We start from the raw sequence: 19,464 nt of genomic DNA, 5'->3' as shown, positions 1-19,464 counted from the left end.
CTCTGGGGATGCCTTAGAGTACCGAAAGAGGGGCCTAAAAGAAATCTGGAAAAGGGCATGTAGGAGTAGGACAAGGAGTAATGGCTTTAAACCACAAAAGAAGAGATTTAGATTAGCTATTAGGAAGAAATTCTTCCCTGTGAGAATGGTGAGGCACTTGAACAAGTTGCCCAGAGAAGCTGTGGCTGCCCCATCCCTGAAAGTGTTCAAGGCCAGGCTGAACATGAACAAGGCTTTGAGATACCTGTTCTGGTGGAAGGTGTCCCTGCCCATAGTAAGGGGTTGTAACTAGGTGATCTTTCAGATCAGAAGGTCCCTTCTGCTACAAACCATTCTATGACTCTATGAAAAAGTACCATTAAAAAAAAAAAAAAAGAAAATACTATAAGCCCTCCTTTCTCCCATGCTTTACAGCTGCTACAATTTCACTGAATTCTTTTAATGTCATTCTTTTGTCAGCATTTATTTGAACACTTTTAAGTAGTGATCTAATCTTTTTCAATCATCATGCTGTTTATGAGTTGGGTTTCTTTAAATTTTAAAACAAAATTGTTTCAGCACTGACAGTTAAGTCAAGAATAATTCAAAGACCTTTTGAAATCAGTTATAGTCTTGTTTGCCTATTCAACACATAAAATTTTACCTGTAATCTACTTGTGGTATGTTACGGGATGGGGACAGGGGGGTAGGAAAAAGATTTATTTATAGATTTATTTTATTCTTGTAAGTTTAAACCTCTGCAGTGTTTATTTTATAAGTGTATTTGTAACTTCTCCTGTCACTTCTTTGGTAACTTCTCTGCAATTTCTGGAACTGTTTTGTTTATACCTTCCAAACAAATGAGAAGCCTTAATTTTTAATGTAATTTTAGAAAATAAGCTCATATGATGATATTAGACCTAGGAATGCCTTTAAGCAGAGAAATGTATGTAAGTAATCATTGTAAAATATGATGTATTTTTATGCTTTACTGAAGGACCACTAATTATGAAGTGGAAAACTAAAGCAGCTTGCTTTAGTATAGGTCCAGTATTTTAGCTGAGGCAGTTTACAAACTTATCAAGATGCCGCATTTATTCTTGTGCTACATGTTTATAAACTGAAGTACAGAGAAAAAGTCTGACTCTCTGCTGCACTCCCTCTAAGAGAGAAATGCCAGGGACATAATTCAGTTTCATAAAACTCAGCTTTGACTGCAGCTACAAAGCCAAATCAAGCTTCTTTCTAATTTTAGAGTTATAGTAGTTGCTAAACCATCCTAAAGTCCTGGTTCTGTAGTTTTAAGGAGATGCAGCTTGTAATGAAACCCATATGAAAAATCTGCAGCAACATGATCAGCATTTTGTAATTTCCTCACTCATTAATCTTCTAAAGGAGTATAACTGCATTAGAATGGTAAAATTATGAAAAGTATTTCCTCTCACTGTGTTCCTTCCTAGCTCAGCTAACTCTCTTGCAAATAACAATAGATGTTATTCGTTCACATGACCTAAATCAGATCTCATTCAATTTCTAGAAACTGTGTTGAAAGGAAAAATATGTTTTTGTGAAGAAAGTGGATCTGGGGTGATAAGTAGAAGTGCTGATATCCTAGTGAGCGGCTTGGTTGTACTATAAATGACAAAGACATTCTGTTTGAGGTGTCTCTTTAAACTGTTTCCAAAGCTGCATCTTTTCTCCCAGTTGCCTTGTGTTAGGATTTTACCCAATGCAAGACATATACTTCTGCCTAGGCCAAGATAAAGTCCTCAGCTGCTAGGTGGAAGCTGGTTCCTCTAACCCTACTGCATATAAAAACTTGTGAAGTTAAGTTACTATCGTTGGCAGTATGTGTTGCTTTTTAGAAGAATATTTTAGTCTGTTGCTCTTGGTCTCCTGGTAAAAAAAAAAGTTTTAGAGTTGTAAGTTTTGCTTACAAAAGAGCAGCCATTAATAAGCAAAAAAATTACTAAATTTTTAAGCACATTTAGTGGGCTAATGAGTTACTGTGAAGGTTGGTCTGGAGTTGCAGCTCTGCAGTAACTAGAAGTTTGTAGCCATTACTAAAATACTAATACACCAATACAAAAAGCTAGAGACCATAGGTAAACAGCATACTTTTAAAGGCTAGAAAGAACCATTAGGGACATATAATCTGACCCTCAAAGCACAAACTCTGGTAGTTCACAGTTAATCTTGAACTGGATCCATGACATATAGAAAATCATCCAGCCTGAAATAAAAACTTCATCTGTGTCATTTAGTAAATATTTCAAAGCTTACTTAACTTTATTCTGGTTATTACTTGTGGTTAATGTCAGTTGGATTCTTCAATTAGTTAGATTCAGTAGCAACACCCTTATGATAAGCAACTGTGATGAGAAGATGGCAGTAGGGTTAAAATATAAGTAAGGAACAAAGGAAGCAATTGGTAATTAACTCAGGCACACTGAATCACAGCAAGCTTTGCACTTAAGTGGTGTGTTTAAATTGAAATACATTTATCTGCTTAAAAAAGGTGCTGACCTGCTGATGAAAATCAAATAAATTTAGGAAGTCACTTCTTCCCAGCTCTCCATAATATGAGAGGATTGCTTTGAGTACCACTTAAGTCTCTCAACAGTTATACAGCAAAACAATGAAAATTCAGTTTGACATATTGAGTATACAATTGAATCATAGAATTATAGAACAGTTTGGGGTGGAAGGACCTGAAAGACCATCTAGTTCCAAGCCCCCTGTCACAGGCAGGGGCCTCCTTCCACCAGACCAGGTTGCTCCAAGGCCCGTCCACCTGGCTTTGAGCACTGCCAGGGACGAGGCAGCCACAGCTTCTCTGGGCAAACTGTGCCAGTGCCTCAGCACCCTCACAGTAAAGAATTGACTCCAAATACTTAATCTAAATCTACGCTTTTTCAGTTCAAAGCCCTTGCCCCTTGTTCTATCCCTACATGCTCTCGTAAAAAGTTACTCTCCGGATTTCTTGCCGTTCACTTTAGGCACTGGAAGCTGCTCTATGGTCTTTCCAGCGCCTTCTCTTCTCCACGCTGAACAAGCCCAACTTTTCAGCTGTCTCCATAGGAGAGGTGCTTCAGCCCTCTGAGCATCTTTGTGTCCTCCTCTGGACTGGCTCCAACATTTCCATGTTGCTCTTGTGTTGAGTGCCCCAGAGCTGAACACAGTACTGCAGGCAGGGTCTCATGAGGGAGGAGCAGAGGGGGAGAATCTCCTCTCTTGATCTGCTGTCACTGTTCCAGGTTTTCTTTCTATTATTTTGACTACTTATTTTTGTTGGAAAAAGTTTTACTGAAATAGAAAGACATTAGGAGTCTAAGAGTAACAAACATTAAAGCTGTTTGTTCTGCAAAAACAAATGTCTTTTATATCTTTTAGGCTATTTGACTAATTGTCTCTTTTGGGATGCAGGCCATTTATTTAATGAGACATTTCTGTAAATGAAGTGAAGACAGCATGGGCAAATTATATAGCAAAAACTTGTCAGTTTTTTCTTGGCTCTAGATGCTGTCTCATTTCCCATAGTCCCCAGATTTGCTATTTTTTTCCAGTGTTTCCTTGAAAAGGCATGAGTTCATTGCATTAGTTGTACAGCATTTGATCATTTTGTATACTTAAATCCAACATGATACGTGGATTCTGATTATACTTTGTAGTAGTCAGTACTCTGAGCTGAAACTATCATTCATTTTGCAATATTGAACAATCCAGTTAGCTTCTTTATCAAAGAATTGCATTGCAGATTAACCATACTGTCAATACTAACACATATGATAATGGGCAAAGACCTGAGAACAGACTAGATATCAAAAAAGTATGAAAATAGGCATTAGGAAGGCCAAAGTATTTACTCAAATTCTATTTCTAAACATTGATGAAGCTGTAGCTGGTTATGCTTCCCACCTACAGGTGGTAGTGTCCAATGTAGAAGGAGGTCCAGGTAATGGACCTCAAATGAAAAAAGAGGCTTATAATAAGTGGAAGCAAGGACAGGCGGCCTGTGAAGAGTACAGGGATGTTGTCTGGGAAGCTAGGGACCAGGTTAGGAAAGCTAAGGCCCAGTTAGAATTAAACTTGGCTAGGGGTATAAGGGATAACAGGAAGGGATTCTACAGGTACATAGCAAATAAAAAACAGACTAGGGAGAATGTAGGGCCCCTCAGGAAGCTCTCGGGAGAACTGGCTACACAGGATTTGGAGATGGCTGAGGTTCTGAATGACTTCTTTGCTTTAGTATTCACTGACAAAGGCTCTGACCACATCACCGAAGACTTGGAAGGCAGACACAGGGACTGTGAGAATGAAGACCTTGCGCCCACTCTAGGAGAGGAAGTGGTTTGAGATCATCTTAAGAACCTGAACGTGCACAAGTCCATGGGACCTGATGAAATCCATCCGCAGGTCCTGAAGGTGCTAAGCCGCTGGCAATCATATTTGAGAAATCATGGCAGTCAGATTAAGTTCCTGATGACTGGAAAAAGGAAAATATAACCCTCATTTTCAAGAAGGGGAAAATGGATGACCCAGGGAACTACAGACCATTCAGTCTCACCGCTGTGCCTGGCAAAATCTTGGAGCAGATTCTCCTGGAAGGCATGCTAAGGCAAATGAAAAACAACAAGGTGCTTGGTGACAGCCAGCATGGCTTCACTAAGGGGAAATCCTGCCTGACCAACTTGGTGGCCTTCTATGATGGGGCTGCAGAACTGATGGACAGGGGTAGAGAAGTTGAGATCATCTACCTGGACTTGTGCAAAGCGCTTGACACTGTCCCACACGACATCCTTGTCTCTAAATTGGAGCAACATCAATTTGATGGATGGACCACTCAGTGGATAAAGAACTGGCTGGATGGCCACACATAAAGAGTTGTGGTCAATGGCTCAATGTCCAGCTGGAGACCAGTAATGAGTGGTGTCCCTCAGGGATTGGTGTTGGGACCGGTCTTGTTCAACATCTTTGTAGCTGACATGGACAGTGGGATTGAGTGCGCCCTCAGCAAGTTTGCCGATGACACCAAGCTGTGTGGTTTGGTTGATATGCTGGAGGGAAGGAATGCCATCCAGAGGGACCTTGACATGCTTGTGAGGTGGGCTGATGCCAACCTTATGAAGCTTAACCATGCCAAGTGCAAGGTCCTACACCTGGGTCGGAGCAATCCCAGGCACAGCTACAGGCTGGGCAGAGAAGAGATTCAGAGCAGCCCTGCGGAGAAATACTTGAGGGTGTTGGTTGATGAGAAAATGAACATGAGCCGGCTGCAGTGTGTGCTTGCAGCCCAGAAAGCCAACCGTATCCTGGGCTGCATCAACAGGACCGTGACCAGCAGGTTGAAGGAGGTGATCCTGCCCCTCTACTCTGCTCTTGTGAGACCTCACTTGGAGTATTGTGTGCAGTTCTGGTGTCCTCAACATAAAAAGACATGGAACTGTTGGAACAAGAGGAGAGCCACGAGGATGATCAGAGGACTGGAGCACCTCCCGTATGAAGACAGGCTGAGGAAGCTGGGGCTGTTCAGCCTGGAGAAGAGAAGGCTTCATGGAGACCTCATTGCAGCCTTCCAGTATCTGAAGAGGGGCTATAGGGATGCTGGGGATGGACTGTTCATTAGGGACTGTAGTGATAGGACAAGGGGTAATGGGTTAAAACTTAAACAGGGGAAGTTTAGATTGGATATAAGGAGGAAATTTTTTCCTGTTAGGGTGGTGAGGCACTGGAATGGGTTGACCAGGGAGGCTGTGAATGCTCCATCCCTGGCAGTGTTCAAGACCAGGTTGGACGAGGCCTTGGGTGATATGGTTTAGTGTGAGGGGTCCCTGCCCATGGCAGGGGGGGTGGAATGTGATGATCTTAAGGTCCTTTCCAACCCTAACTATTCTATGATTCTATGAGTCTATGCTAACTACATTTTATCTGTGCTTATCTGCAAGTATACTAAAGCTACTGATTGAGGCCACTGTTTTTGTTGTTTCGTTCTGTTTTGGTTGTGTTTTGGGGTTTTTTTTGGTTGTTTTTTTTTTCAGAATGTCTCAAAAAATATTTGTTTCCCAGATTTTAATGGAAATAATACAAGTAGTGTCCTAATCTCAAGAATACATGATAAAACTCAGTGGTGTTTTATTTATAATTAGCTTGCTGACTTCCCTTTTTATGGAGATCTCTGCAATTTCAGGCAGAATTTCTAATTTATTTGGACAATGTGGGAATGTATTTAAGTCGTGCAGTGAATATTCTCAATTTAATTTATTCTAAGAATGGAAGAATAATAGGCACAACATTTCATAACTCTGAGATGTGGCGTCTATAAAGAACAACTCTGCTATCTCAACTAGTTTTGCAATCATTCTAGGTGGCAACTAAGCAATTCAGCCATGTCTGGTTGGCTGCATACAAAGGTTTTAGTTGTGTGGCAAATGATAATCCTATCATTTTAGGAACAGTCTTACACTGGAAAATGTTTAACGCCTTTACAGAGTCATCCTTTCAGGAGCAATACTTACATGGAAGGCAGAGAATGAACGCCTACACAGCTGCTATTACATGTTTATTTCCAAAAATACTTTTAAAAATCTGTCAATGCCTCAAGAATTCTTATTCTGTTTGAGTTTAAGCTGTTCTTTACTTGACGCTTTGTCAATACACAGTGTTTGGGAGTCATTTTTCTCAGCTGAAAATGTAGTTGACTTTTAAATAATTTCATAGTTGGCATTAAATGTTCCATGAAGCACAGAAATGAAAATGAGTGCAAACATTTCATAGTTTAATGGCTGAAACAGCAATCCATGCATTGGTCTGGAGCTTCAAAAATAACCTGTGACTAATCATTTTGTGACCACGTTGTTGTACTCTGAGATCCCCAGTGAGACTCTTTGTGAGATACCCTGACAAATGTCTTGCTGGTTTACAAAGTGACAGTCTGTGATTTGTTTCTATATAACAGTTGTGTGCCCTGTTCTTTATTGCTCAGAGTGTCTCTTAAAGTGTCAGGGAGGGCTGTCGGGAGCAGTGCAATGAACCCCTCAGTGTGGGACTACACAGAGGGACGGGGACAAAAAAAGCAGAAGGATGGTACCTCCTGTGATCCTTCCCTTTATTTTATGCCAAATGTATTATATTTCTGGGGAGTGTACATATTTCTGAAGTGAACAGAAACCTGTCAGTCTTGCAATAATAATTATACTGTGCTTCGTTATTATATTTTAAATAGTCCTTTTGATTTTTAGCAAAATATTTTAAACTGCTCTATGATTACATGTCAAGTCAAAATTCTTCATTTTCACACAAACAGAATTAAACCTTTTTCTCTTTAATCAATCAGCTGCTTTTTATCTGTGTATTATGAAAGCATATTGAAGAAAATTAGAAAAATGTTCTTTTGAACAGGGCAACTTCCAAAAATCATGTAACTCCTAAGCTAAGTATTGCCCTTTAAAAAATAGAATTATTTATGTCTGATCTAAAAGCTTGCTGTTTAAAACCTTCTGATAAATGACACTTACCATGCTAATGATGAGTCAGTCATTTCTGGCTTGGTTTATATTTTTTTTCTTGGGAGGCCATGTTGTTGTATGATTTGAGTCTTCAAGTCTGAGATTGTGAAAGCTAAATTTAATTAGAGTTGCTGAAACACGTTTTTCCTATGGATCTCCTGTTTATTATTTGTTAGCCTGGCTTGTCTGTGTTTTGATTGAAAGCCCTACTAATGAAAGAAGAAGCAGTGCTTGCAGCAAGGAGAATGCTCCCATGTCTGGGTCACAGACTCAAAGCTTCATTTTGTTCTGTCTGTAATGGAAACTGCAGCCAAAGTGCATTTATTCTGGAGTACTGATGTGAGGAAGTCTCTGCCACTTTCTTCTTTTCCTGACGTGACCCATTTCTCAGAATCTCCCTCCAACCTTTTCTGTTTCCTTATGCTTATTGAGTTCTCCAGATGCATGTGCAGATGAGGGATCTCATCATCAAACACTGTCCAGCTTTTTTTGCTAGTAGGAGACTTTCTGTGTACTTAAAGTCCTGCACAAGCAGGCTTCACTACCTACAATATCAATCAGATAATACAAATTGGCTCTGCAGTTAGGTAAGACACAAGTAGAAGACTAAAGATTTTGTGCTTAGCCCAAGGTCCATGATACACATTTATAAACATTATCCATTTCTAATAAGCTACTGATTTGTGTAGGAAATCTAACTGCCTTTCAAGTAGTGCCTTTAGTACTGTCCTAACATGAAGTTACAGAAGAATGAAGAGCTTTTACTGTGTCAATAAGAGCATTATTTCTGCATTACAAAAGTGTGAAGCTGAGGTCTTGTTCACTTTTCATCATTCAAAATGCCACAGGTCTATTGAAACTGAACAAGGACATTAAACTCTGTGTTCAGACCAATATCTGACAGAAGTATTTGTAACAAATATTCCATTATTTCAGATTTATCTCTTGTGAAATATCTGAGAGATTTTTTTGCTTAGAAGGCATGAATGATTTAATATTGTATGATCTGGTTCTCAGAAGAAAGGAGAATAAGCTTTCCTGTTAGGTGTTTTGCATTTAAGTCTCTACTCTTACTATTAAAAATACTTGCTTTTCAGGCCTTCGCTCATGTAACTAATGGCTGCTTTGCACACAATTACTTAGAGAATTCTCTAGATACAGGATGTATCACTTATATATGTGTATATGTGTATATACTCATGTTCTGTGAGATGTCTTTTCTTGAAGAAGTCAAATATAAGACAATCCTGCCCATGAAGTAATTCCTCAGCTCTGTAATATTTTCATACTAAAACAAATCAAGGCTGATCCTTTGTTTATTTATCTGCAGCATTTTGACTTTTGCTATGACTGACTATCTTATACAGTCCTAAAAGTCAGGGTCAATGGTTTAAGCTTTAAAGTAATGTCCCAGAGATAAAATGGGGAAAAAACCGTAAGGGAATACTAACTTGGTGCTATTGAATGAAATTCAAATAGATAATGAGAATTTCTATTATCCTTTTTTTTTTTTTAATATAAATGAATTTTCACAGAGGAGAGGTATAACCTTTTTATGCCATCGTTTAACACAGATGCCAATGGCCTATAAAAATGACTGCACTTTTAAACTAGTTGTAAGCTCTTAGAGAAAACCAGCGTGAACTTATTTTTTCAAAAATGCCTTTAAGAATGGATATGTTACATGACCAGTGCTAGAATAACCTTCTTGCTCAATCTATCTTTCAATTTGGGAATGGTTCAACTGTTACTGGAGTGCTGTGTTGAGTTATGGGGACTGAAGTTCCAGAATGCTGAAAAATTAGAAAATGCTCAGCTAATATGACTTGTCGTGAAAGGACTCAAGGATTTTAATCAAACTGAATAGAGAGGACTGAAAGTTGGACAGGATTACATGGCTGAACATAGAAGCAAGACAAATTCAGGTGATTAAGGAACATTTTTTATTTTTTTTAAATTTGAGTGCAGTCAATCACAGAACTAGTTAAGATTGCCATGAAGTTTTCATCATAGCAACATTTTTAATCAACCTTGGATGCTTCAAAAATACATCTTCTCATTCAAATGACAATTAAATCTGGCAATCATTTAGTCTGGATTATGCAGGCAATCAAGTCTGTTCACACTGATTATTTCAAATTTTGTAATTGATGTAAGCCATTTTAAATTAAAAATAGAGAAAGGGGTAATACATTTTAGTTCTATTAGAAGATTTCATGTGTGTAACAATTTTTTTAAGTATAGACTTTAAAATTAAATACATAGGGTTGATGCTGAAACCATTTTGATATTTTTGTCACATTACACTAAATATTCTTGAATAAAAGAACCTCTGATCTTTTCAAGGGGTTTTGTTGTGCACAGATTTAATATTGTGCAGTAGTTTCTGCTCTTTTGAGGTAAATGAAAAGGATTTTTTTTCAGAAGTTTTTGCTTGCTTGTTAACATTTAGTAAGGCTGTGAATTTTCAAAGTTAATTGAAAAACATACTGAGCGAAAGATATAACTTATTAGCTGATCTTTGTTGTGGGACATGAGTGTTCATGTGGTCATTCAACAAATATTTTTAAAAATAAAAGTGCAATTCTGGCATTTATTTTCTAAGAATGCATAAAATTGTTTTTTTTTTTTTTAATGTGTGTTGCTTACAGGTGTGTTTCATCTGTTTCTGTCAGCATAATAGTTCCATTTCCGCTGGTGAACTTGGTATTGTTCTCTTTTATTTTCTCAGTTTGATCTCCTTGCTTTTACAGCTACAAAGAAATGTTAAACAACCTCAGTATTAATTTCTGAATTGTTAGCTTTTTCTTGTCACAGCCTCTTGAAATTTACCAAATTGAGAGATGCAGATAGGCTTTCCTATTTGCTTTTGATAGACTCCATCAGATTAACACTTTTCTTGACATGAATGTGTGTCTTTTGCCATTCTCAACATGGCACACTCCTGATTTTATTTCTTCATTTCAATCATGACAAAATTCTTTAAAGGAAGAAAATCGAAGATAAATGCAGTCTCATAAGAAATATTAACGATTTCTTCAAAGGCAAATACCAAATCCTCAGCTCATTCTCCTTCACGCTTCAGCAAGCAATCATACCTCTTTTTTTGGGGAGAAAACCACATGATGTATTCCAAAAGCCTTTCAGTCAAATAAATTTAATGACTAGTCATTAGCAGTATTTTCTACCTCTCTTACACCTTCTGCTATATTAGTCAGAAACTATCCTACCAATAGGCTTACAGAGAGCATTTGTACAGCTTAGTATCTTTAATTCCAATACCCTACAATATAGCATGACATTTACTTGTCAGTCTAAATTGTATAGAAAAAGATAGAGATTAGTCAAATCTTTGACTGTAGAAAAATGTTCATGCAATATTTATTTTACCACATATTTTTTCCTTTTTACCAAAATATTCAGTTTCTCTTCTTGTTCTATCTCATGTTTGCCCATCTTTAAGGAAAAATTAAAAATGATTATTTCTGTTCTCCAAGGAATAATTTTTCATGATGATGATGATGATGATATGGGTTTGAATATTTATTCTTCTGTTTTTTTCTGGACAGTTTTTGATAGAAATGGGAAATATACTATAAGCATAGCCAACACACTGATATGTTAAAATAAAAAGAGAGTAATTTTGTTTTCTTTCTTTAACAGAGACAAAATATTTTCAATTTAAATTTAGCAATTACTGTTATAATCTATAAATTAAAATGCGTTCTCATTTGCACACTCTAAAGTGATACTTATTGTACCAAAATAAACACAACTTGGAACGTAGAAAGAAATCTGTTCTAGTACATGTGCTTAGTGTTTCTTTGAAGTTAGAAAGCATTTATTTGAAAATCATGGATATATCTGATAGCAGTTTTCTAGCTAATGCAGTCTATGCAGGTTTCAGGTGACTTAACACCAAAAAAAATGTATCAAAAAGACAACTGAGTACAAGGGTATTACTTTGACTCATGGAGATCCTGAACTGGAAGTTAGTGGGGTCTTGGAGATTATGCAAGGGAAAAAACATCTATGGTCTTGCTGTGTTCTATCTTCCATGGGCATTGTGTTTGACACCGTAAACAACAACAAAAGAATTGGGTTACATGGACTTTTAATCGATGATGTAATGATCTTTGTGTTTAGTCACAGGCATGCTTCCAAAAAAAAAAAAAAAGGTGGATAAAAAGGGTAGGAAAAAGTTTTCATGTCAACCCTATTTGTAATGGGCTTTCATTGTCTCTTCCATGCATTACCCTAAGATGCAGGATACAGCTAAATATCAAGACTGGATTTTAGTGAGGTAGTATAACATGTTACGACCCTTTCTCATGGTTCTTGCACCACCAGCTGGGGGAAGTAATAACTCAGTGATACCTCCTTCTTTCAGGGAAAAGTAAACAACTGACTAAACTTTCAGTGCTGACTCACAGCAATTTGTTTTACTTTGCTCTGGATTAAGAATGTATAACTGGCTACTACTTAGCTTTTTTTGATAAATTAGGTAAATCTAAAGCTGGATGTGGATTAGCCGTTATCCACATTTTTCTCAATTATGATAATGACACAATAGTAGGGGTCTGTTACAGAATGAGCTATGAAGTACTGCAGGAAATGTGCATTTTCATGGTTTGTTTTTTAGTTCTTTTGATTTTTTTTATTCCAATCGGATTTGCATTTGTAAGCATCCATCTGTGTGTAATTTCTGGTCCTGCTCCTTGCCTGAACTCTGGCCATAATCTTTTGACTGTGATGCTATTACTCTTTCTAGACCAGTTAGTGATGACGATAAGAAGTCTTTTGTATGCAGTGGGGAAGCTGGCCTGATTAGGCAAACTGTACAGTGACAAAGACCTTGAATTCAAACTCAAATATCTTTGTAATGTAAAACAAAGGAAGGATAATATAATAGCTAAAAAGAGGAAAAAAATAAAAAAAAAGGAGTAATACAGAAAGTCTATACAGAATTGGATTTGAGTTGTATTTTACTTTTAAAGAAGCATCTGAAGGGTGTGGGGTGGGGATTTTTCCTGGTTTGGTGTTTTGTTTTTTATTTTGGTTTGGATTTTTTTTAGGCACTTTCAGTCTTGTCCATCTGGGTTTACATTTACCCCCAAATCATGCATATTCATGTATTTTTTAACTTTTTTAGAAGTGCTTTCATGCTTTGATATGCAAAGGTTAGGACAGAGACTTATAAAAAAAGAAATATATTCTCATCCACAACATGCCTGCCTTGGGGCCAAAGTGCATGTGAGCACATTCTGTAGAAGGGCAGAAATGAATGTGTGAAAAATATATATTCTTAAGATGCCAGAAAACACAAGCGGAATAAATGGGTCTTAGTCATCTTCAGTAGGATTTCTGTCCTGAGCAGTAAGTGATTATTTTCCTGGATATAGAAGCTATCTTTTCACTCAGTTAGGGAGTCCTATAGGCAGTTAATCAGCAGAGGCCACTGCCCTCCAGATCTGTCCTAATGGACTAAGTAAAATATGGGTTATGGAAGCTCAGAAATTATTTTGACTGCCAAAGAAGTAAAGGGGCATGTGCTTTTGAGGAAAGGCACGAGAAAACAGCAGAGTAGGCCTAGGAAAAGATATGGACATATTACAGTAGCAGTTGTAATATGGTCCCAGAATAAGCACAGAGTGCTAAATAAGGGATGGAAAATGGTTTCGAGGTCTCTTTTTTAAGGCAGAGTTAGATCTCTAAGGTATTGAGTTTTACTTCTGATGAGCTAAAAGAAGGCGACCTCTTGCCTCTCCCTCCCTCAAGAATAGCTGGGGCTGCATCAAAATAAAACCAAAAAAGATGTTATTATTAAAGGTTTTTCTTCCTTCAATAATTCTGAAATTTTGCCTACCTCCTCTGTGCAACTGTGGTAATCTAAATTTGAAAATAGAAAACTGGATACTTATAAAGTAGTTTGCAACATAAATGTAACATCAAAGCATTTATTAACACCATTTCTGAGAAGTGGCATTCTAGATAAGTATTTCAGTATGTATCCAGAAGCCTTAATAGTTTTTGTGGGAGAAGGAGAAAAGAATATATTTTTCCACTTTTCCTTGATGTGTAAAATCGCAAGCTATTTTTCTAATTTTTCAACCACCTTGTGTTCCACCTGCAGTAGCACTTGCTGTACTTTGTAGCTGATCATAATTCTAACTCCTACGCTACAGAATCCCTAAAGATCCACTAAGAGAGGATATTGAGAAAGAAATAAAAATGGTTTTGTTTTGTTTTCTTTGCTTAATCATGTTCTGTACATAGTAGAGCTATGTCTTTGACTTGCTAATATACTTTTGGCTTGTTTATTCTCGGCGGAGAATGGACAAAGTTATCTGCAACAATGTGGATCCAAGAGAAGGTGCAAAGAACTTTATTTACTTCTACTTTCTCAAAAATCTTTAATTAATCTATACCATTCTTCATAGCACAGGCTGAACATAACTCATGGGTGCAAGGATAGGTGTTTCTAGTGTCATTCAATTGTGCAGATATGAGAACAGACTCTTTGAAGAAATTTAGTTTTGAATGACAGTTCCTAGTTGACATTAAAATTTAGCAGTTCTAGGAGCTTATCCTCTTACACAGCTGGAAGCCAGGTCTGAAAAGGTTGCTTTGATAGGTTCTAGGCAGAAGTTTACTATGGAACAAGGGAAAACTGAACCAGTCTGGGCATAAAAATGATTTTTGGGTTCTGCTTAGAAAAATCTCCAGTGCTTAGAGGAAAAATTGTGAAATCTTTACAATTAAAGCCACTGTCCATTTGTTATATTCTTATCTGTCTTTGCCTATTACTTTTTTCCTTTTAGTCAGCATGAATGTCAATAAAGGAAGAATGAGGAACAAGCAAGAGCAGCTAAAAGTCCTAATGGTCAACTGATTTGTGGAATAACTTATCTGACTAGAATATTGCTACAAGAGGGGAACAGATAAAAGGGAAGATGTATGTTGCTTATCAAAGATGTGTAACTTAGTCTGGAATTCAGAATGCAGAAGTAATGGGATCTGCTGAAAGTCTTTAAAAATATTTAAAGCAGAAAAAATCAGGGGCACTATTATGTTGATGGTGCACACCACACCACCAAATTTGAAAGGACAGGTAGACAGAGCTTTCTGTGAGCAACTACGGGCAACTGCAGTGGATACTGCAGTAGGAAGGATTTCCCAGAAATTACCTGGGGAAGGAATACAGTAAGATGTTAACTTTCTTGTCAGTTGTCTGTCAGATTCCTGATGAATTTGTTACAGCTTCTTGGTGTAGAAAGGTAATATACAGTTCAGATGGAAACAAAGTTGATGAAAAGAAGGAAAAGTAGGAAAACAGCAAAACCAAACCAATGACCTTCAAGAAGCAGACTCCAGACCTCAGTGCAGCAAGCAAGTTGGTTTATTAAATTAGTTGAAAGGGAAGTTTAGGAAAAAATAAGCAATGTCAGTTTAACAAACAAATGGGAACAGCAGCAAAGACACAGACTAATAGTAGGTTTAGTGAATAGCAACATGAAAATAAATGAGGCTATTTATGTTGTCCCCAAAATGTCAAACATCACATAGGGGTGCTGCATTGTAACCTGATATTGCACAGGAAAGGAAGGCAGAGCATTAGGTAGGGATGGACATACCATATTTACACTTGGGAAAATTATCTTCTGTGCATTAAAACTACTTGACAATGTTGAAGCCACTTTACTGTGAGCTTTTCTATGTTGTGTGGTTGTTTTTCTGTACCAAGATATACATATTCATATACTTGAAATTTAAAGGTCAGAAATATTTATAATGTTTTAAGGAATGCATTTCTTGGATTTTAGTATGCATGTAATTGAAATTGGGTCTGTATATTGCAGCAGTTAGAGAACGTTTCCCTTTAGCTGTAATCTCTCTTTTGTATACCATAGATTTTTGTTTTCTTTTACTGCGTATATTTGAATTAAAATTTACCATTTAAGTAATTTCCTGAAATTATTAAGATTTGTGAAGAAAGTGGACACAAAAAAGCCTGAAATTTCTAACTTTATTTTAAGTAGTAGTAGCCAGAATTAAATTTCTGGTTTCCAATAATATCTTCCATAATATAAAATACATCTCTCTATAATATTTGGTTGGAGCATGGATATGAAAGTTTTGAGAAGTAGACAGAGACAAAAAGAAAAACTTTTTCTTAGCTAGATTGTAAGGGCTCATGTTCAAAATTTCTTACACTGCAAAAGATAATTTTTATTCCTTTTGCTTGTAACTTTTTAACATGGTGAATTTATGGCTTTGTAAGAGATAGGGTTTTTTAAGAGATAGGGTTTTTCACCTGAACTGTTAAATGTAATACGTTTTTTTTTCCTGGATTGTTAAAGTGCATATGCCACATAAACTATGTGTTTTGTGACAGAAATAGCATGCTGAAAGAATTTTAAGTAATTCTTGGTTCCCAGGGTTTTAAATCAAAATATACATAATTATCCATTCAGAAGTTCTAGTTGGGAAAAGATTTTCTTTTGGATTACATGGTATCAGATGCTTTCTCACCTTCATATGTTTTGCTTGAGCTGTGAATCAAATCCCTTCTGGATGTAAGTATTTTTGATTTTTATGGCCTCTTTTTAAGTGCTTCATGAAGTCATAGTCACACAAATTATCTTAGTCACATTCTAATTAAATAGCATGAGATCTATGTTTGCATTTCAGAATTCTGTGTCCCACTCATCATAAACATAGCAAAATGTGTGTATTTTTGCATAGGCAAATGTATGTGTGTATGCCTATATATGAAAACATGTAAAAATATGACATGCCTCACAGATGTGTTTCCAGACTGAGCTCTCAAAAAAGAAAGCAGTAGGATTCAAAACTTTTTTTTGGTTAAAACTAATGGTTCTAGTGGTTAAGTTAGCAATCCAATTTAAAAAAAAAAACACAAAATAAAATATGTCTTTGTTACACTGAAAGGGTTAACAATTTAATGCCAAATAGTGGAAAAAGACATGCAGAATCGGTTTTCTAAGATGCTGCTGCTTTTTTGCCTGACGTAAAGCCTGTTCAGGAAAACAGAATTTTAGTGTACTGCTCATATGATGATTACTGTAACAGTGGTTTGCAACATAGTCATTGAGACATGTTTAAGGAGAAATTTGAAGATATAAAAAATATTATTGTGAATATTGAAAGAACCAGAAAAAAAACCCATACTCCTTGACTGCAAAAAAAAGTAATCTAGAAATTAATTTGAAAACCTAGACTTAAATATTTATAATTCAGTTTTGCAATTGTACCAGGATGATTTCATCCAGTACTGAGCAACAGACTTCTAATTAATAATGTTAAAAATGTGTAATTAAGCTTGTTTACTTTCTAAAGATCTACTTATTGTCATTATACGTACATAGGTTACTAGAACTAGAAAATATATGTACGTCTGTACGATGTAGGTTTACTGTCATAATATTATTTCATCATCCAGACAACAAATGACATAGTTTTGAAGCTTGAACCATAAGTATGTTTTCATTTCTTATGTACAGTTCTGCGATATTTCAGATTCATCATTATCCTAAAGAACTGACTAAGATAAACCCATGACATTTCTCTCATCTGGGGAAAACACATATTTCTGAAATGTCAAGGACACACTGAATGGCACGTCCTTTACTTGCCAGCCATAGAGCATAGCAGGTTTAACAAGCTGGTAAAGTCATGGCTCAGTGGGCCAGGACATGCAATCTGTGCGTGATCACCCTGGTTATTGCTGTAGTCACAGCTCAGACGGGAACATCACCAGTTCAAAGTAGAAACTTACAAAAATATCATCATCATCATATATATATATACTTAATAGTAATTGTACTGAGTTTGTTGTGACTGCATTCTGCTATTTGCATTTATCTCAAGTTTCCTGACTTGTTTCATTTTTCTAACAATATTTTTAACTTGGTACAGAAACAATTTAGCAATATCCCTACTGTCAAGTCTGTGGAAGCAATTCAAGCCCTCAGTATGTAAATGCCAGGTCTTGTTACTCTTGTACAGTCTGCATATAACTGTCTACTCTATTTTGCAGGAGCTCAAATTGTTCCTTGCTGGTATCTATAGAGGTATCTAAATTTCGTAAGTGTTATTGTCTATAAAACTGCTACTGGTTCACTGTACCATAAACAGATACCACTGAAGACTTGGGCCATTAATGCTCTTAATGCCTAGATTTTCATGTAAAATATTTCTCTTGTATCTTGCTCATGGAAATTAATTTAAGTATCTTTCTATGATTATGGGCTGCTGCAGTAAGCCGATGTGTGTACACCTGCTAAATAGCAGTTTCATTCTAAAAATTACAATGCATATTCTTATGTTGCAGAAGAGTTAAGGGAATTTATTGTTTCTCATTGAAAGTTCAACAGTATAAGGCTAAATTACTCCAGGCTCAGAATTAATCTGTGGTAGATAATATCCTGCTATTTGAAACATGATCTTATGTAATTGCTATTCTTTGGTGTCCTCCAATGGTACCGTAACTGAATTTTGTCTAGTCTAAAACATAAGCAGAAAGTAAGGGGTGACTTAAGACATCATATATTTTCTACTTCTGACAGTTTATTATAGTAATTAAGAAAAGAGATCAACCTCAGAATCTATGAAACATGCATCATATGTAATAAGGGACACTCCCTTGTGAACTGGAAGGCATGTATTTAAGGCCATCTTCCAAAGGGTGCAGGTGGTGAACCTCAGCACAGAGCATTTCCCAGAACTTTGGGAGCACTTAAATCACTTAAATAATGAGGATAATCAGGAAAAAACACAGTTTTTTTCCATATGAGAGGAAGTTTGTATTAACCGTGTTAATACAAACTTCAGGAAAGGTTTTCTGTCACGGAGATGCATTGATTTTCAAATTAGCTCTAGCTTGTCTTTTTTGTTTGTTTGTTTGTGTGTTTTCCTTGGTTAATTTGGTTGGCTACTTAGTTACAGATCATATTTTTAATTTTCTTAATGTGTATTTTATAGGAAGTCTGGCAATGTGATTTGTGGTTAAGGATTTTTCAATGCTGAAATTAAGGGGTAACGGGTTAAAACTTAAACAGGGGAAGTTTAGATTGGATATAAGGAGGAAATTCTTTCCTGTTAGGATGGTGAGGCACGGCAATAGGTTGACCAGGGAGGTTGTGAATGCTCCATCCCTGGCAGTGTTCAAGACCAGGTTGGACGAGGCCTTGGGTGATATGGTTTAGTGTGAGGTGTCCCTGCCCATGGCAGGGGGGTTGGAATGTGATGATCTTAAGGTCCTTTGCAACCCTAACTGTTCTGTGATTCTATGATTCCATGATTCTACCTTGAAGTTCTCTTGCAAATTAACACATCAAGAATTTTTTTGTACTCTTTCCTTCTTCAATAGCAAATAATAACTTGTAGGGCCTCTTTTTTTTTTCCTTCAATTTCTGTGATGGTTTCATTTCTTGTGGCTACTGAGATAATTTTGATATGCCTTATGGAATAGTTTTTGCTTTCTTCCCAGAGTCAGAACTCCAAAAGAAGCAGTCAGTATTTTTTAACAAAGAACCACATTAAAACTCTTGTGTATGTTCTCTCTTTCTTCTGCCAGAAGAGGGGGAAAAATCCAATCAAATAAAAGGTGTTTTAGTGTTTCCTCGGCTCACAGATATAAAGCTTTAGATATATCTTTCCTGTATCCAAAATCAAACGCTGTTCTGGAGTTTGTCTTGAGCTAAGAGAAATCTTATCTGCAGTGGTGGAGATGATAAAAGTTAAGATATCATGAAGCCAGTGCTAGCTGTATCTATGAAAGCTGCTATCCAGTTAGATATAAAAAAGTGGGAAAATCTAAAACATTGTGTACATAGACATAAATTTCTTCTTGGATTTTTCATTTGCGGGTTTTGGGGGTATTTTTACCATTTCCTTTTGAACCTTATTCAAAAACATTTAATCCAAATACTTGTTTTGCTGTAGCAAATGGATTACT

The 19,464-nt window shown here is 36.6% G+C and overlaps 1 protein-coding gene across 2 annotated transcripts in view; it reads left to right on the top strand.

Annotated features, from left to right (window-relative positions):
- The window catches only part of LOC134159024 (cAMP-specific 3',5'-cyclic phosphodiesterase 4D-like), a 201,790-nt gene that overhangs the window by 82,086 nt on the left and 100,240 nt on the right, over positions 1-19,464 (top strand). The window lies entirely within an intron of this gene.

This window comes from Pezoporus occidentalis, unplaced genomic scaffold (assembly GCF_034315485.1).
Source record: "Pezoporus occidentalis ecotype Australia unplaced genomic scaffold, CSIRO_AGI_Poc_V1 ctg139, whole genome shotgun sequence".
Classification (NCBI taxonomy): domain Eukaryota; kingdom Metazoa; phylum Chordata; class Aves; order Psittaciformes; family Psittacidae; genus Pezoporus; species Pezoporus occidentalis.
The sequence above is the reverse complement of the archived record's forward strand: the minus strand, read 5'-3'. Positions and strand labels throughout refer to the sequence as shown.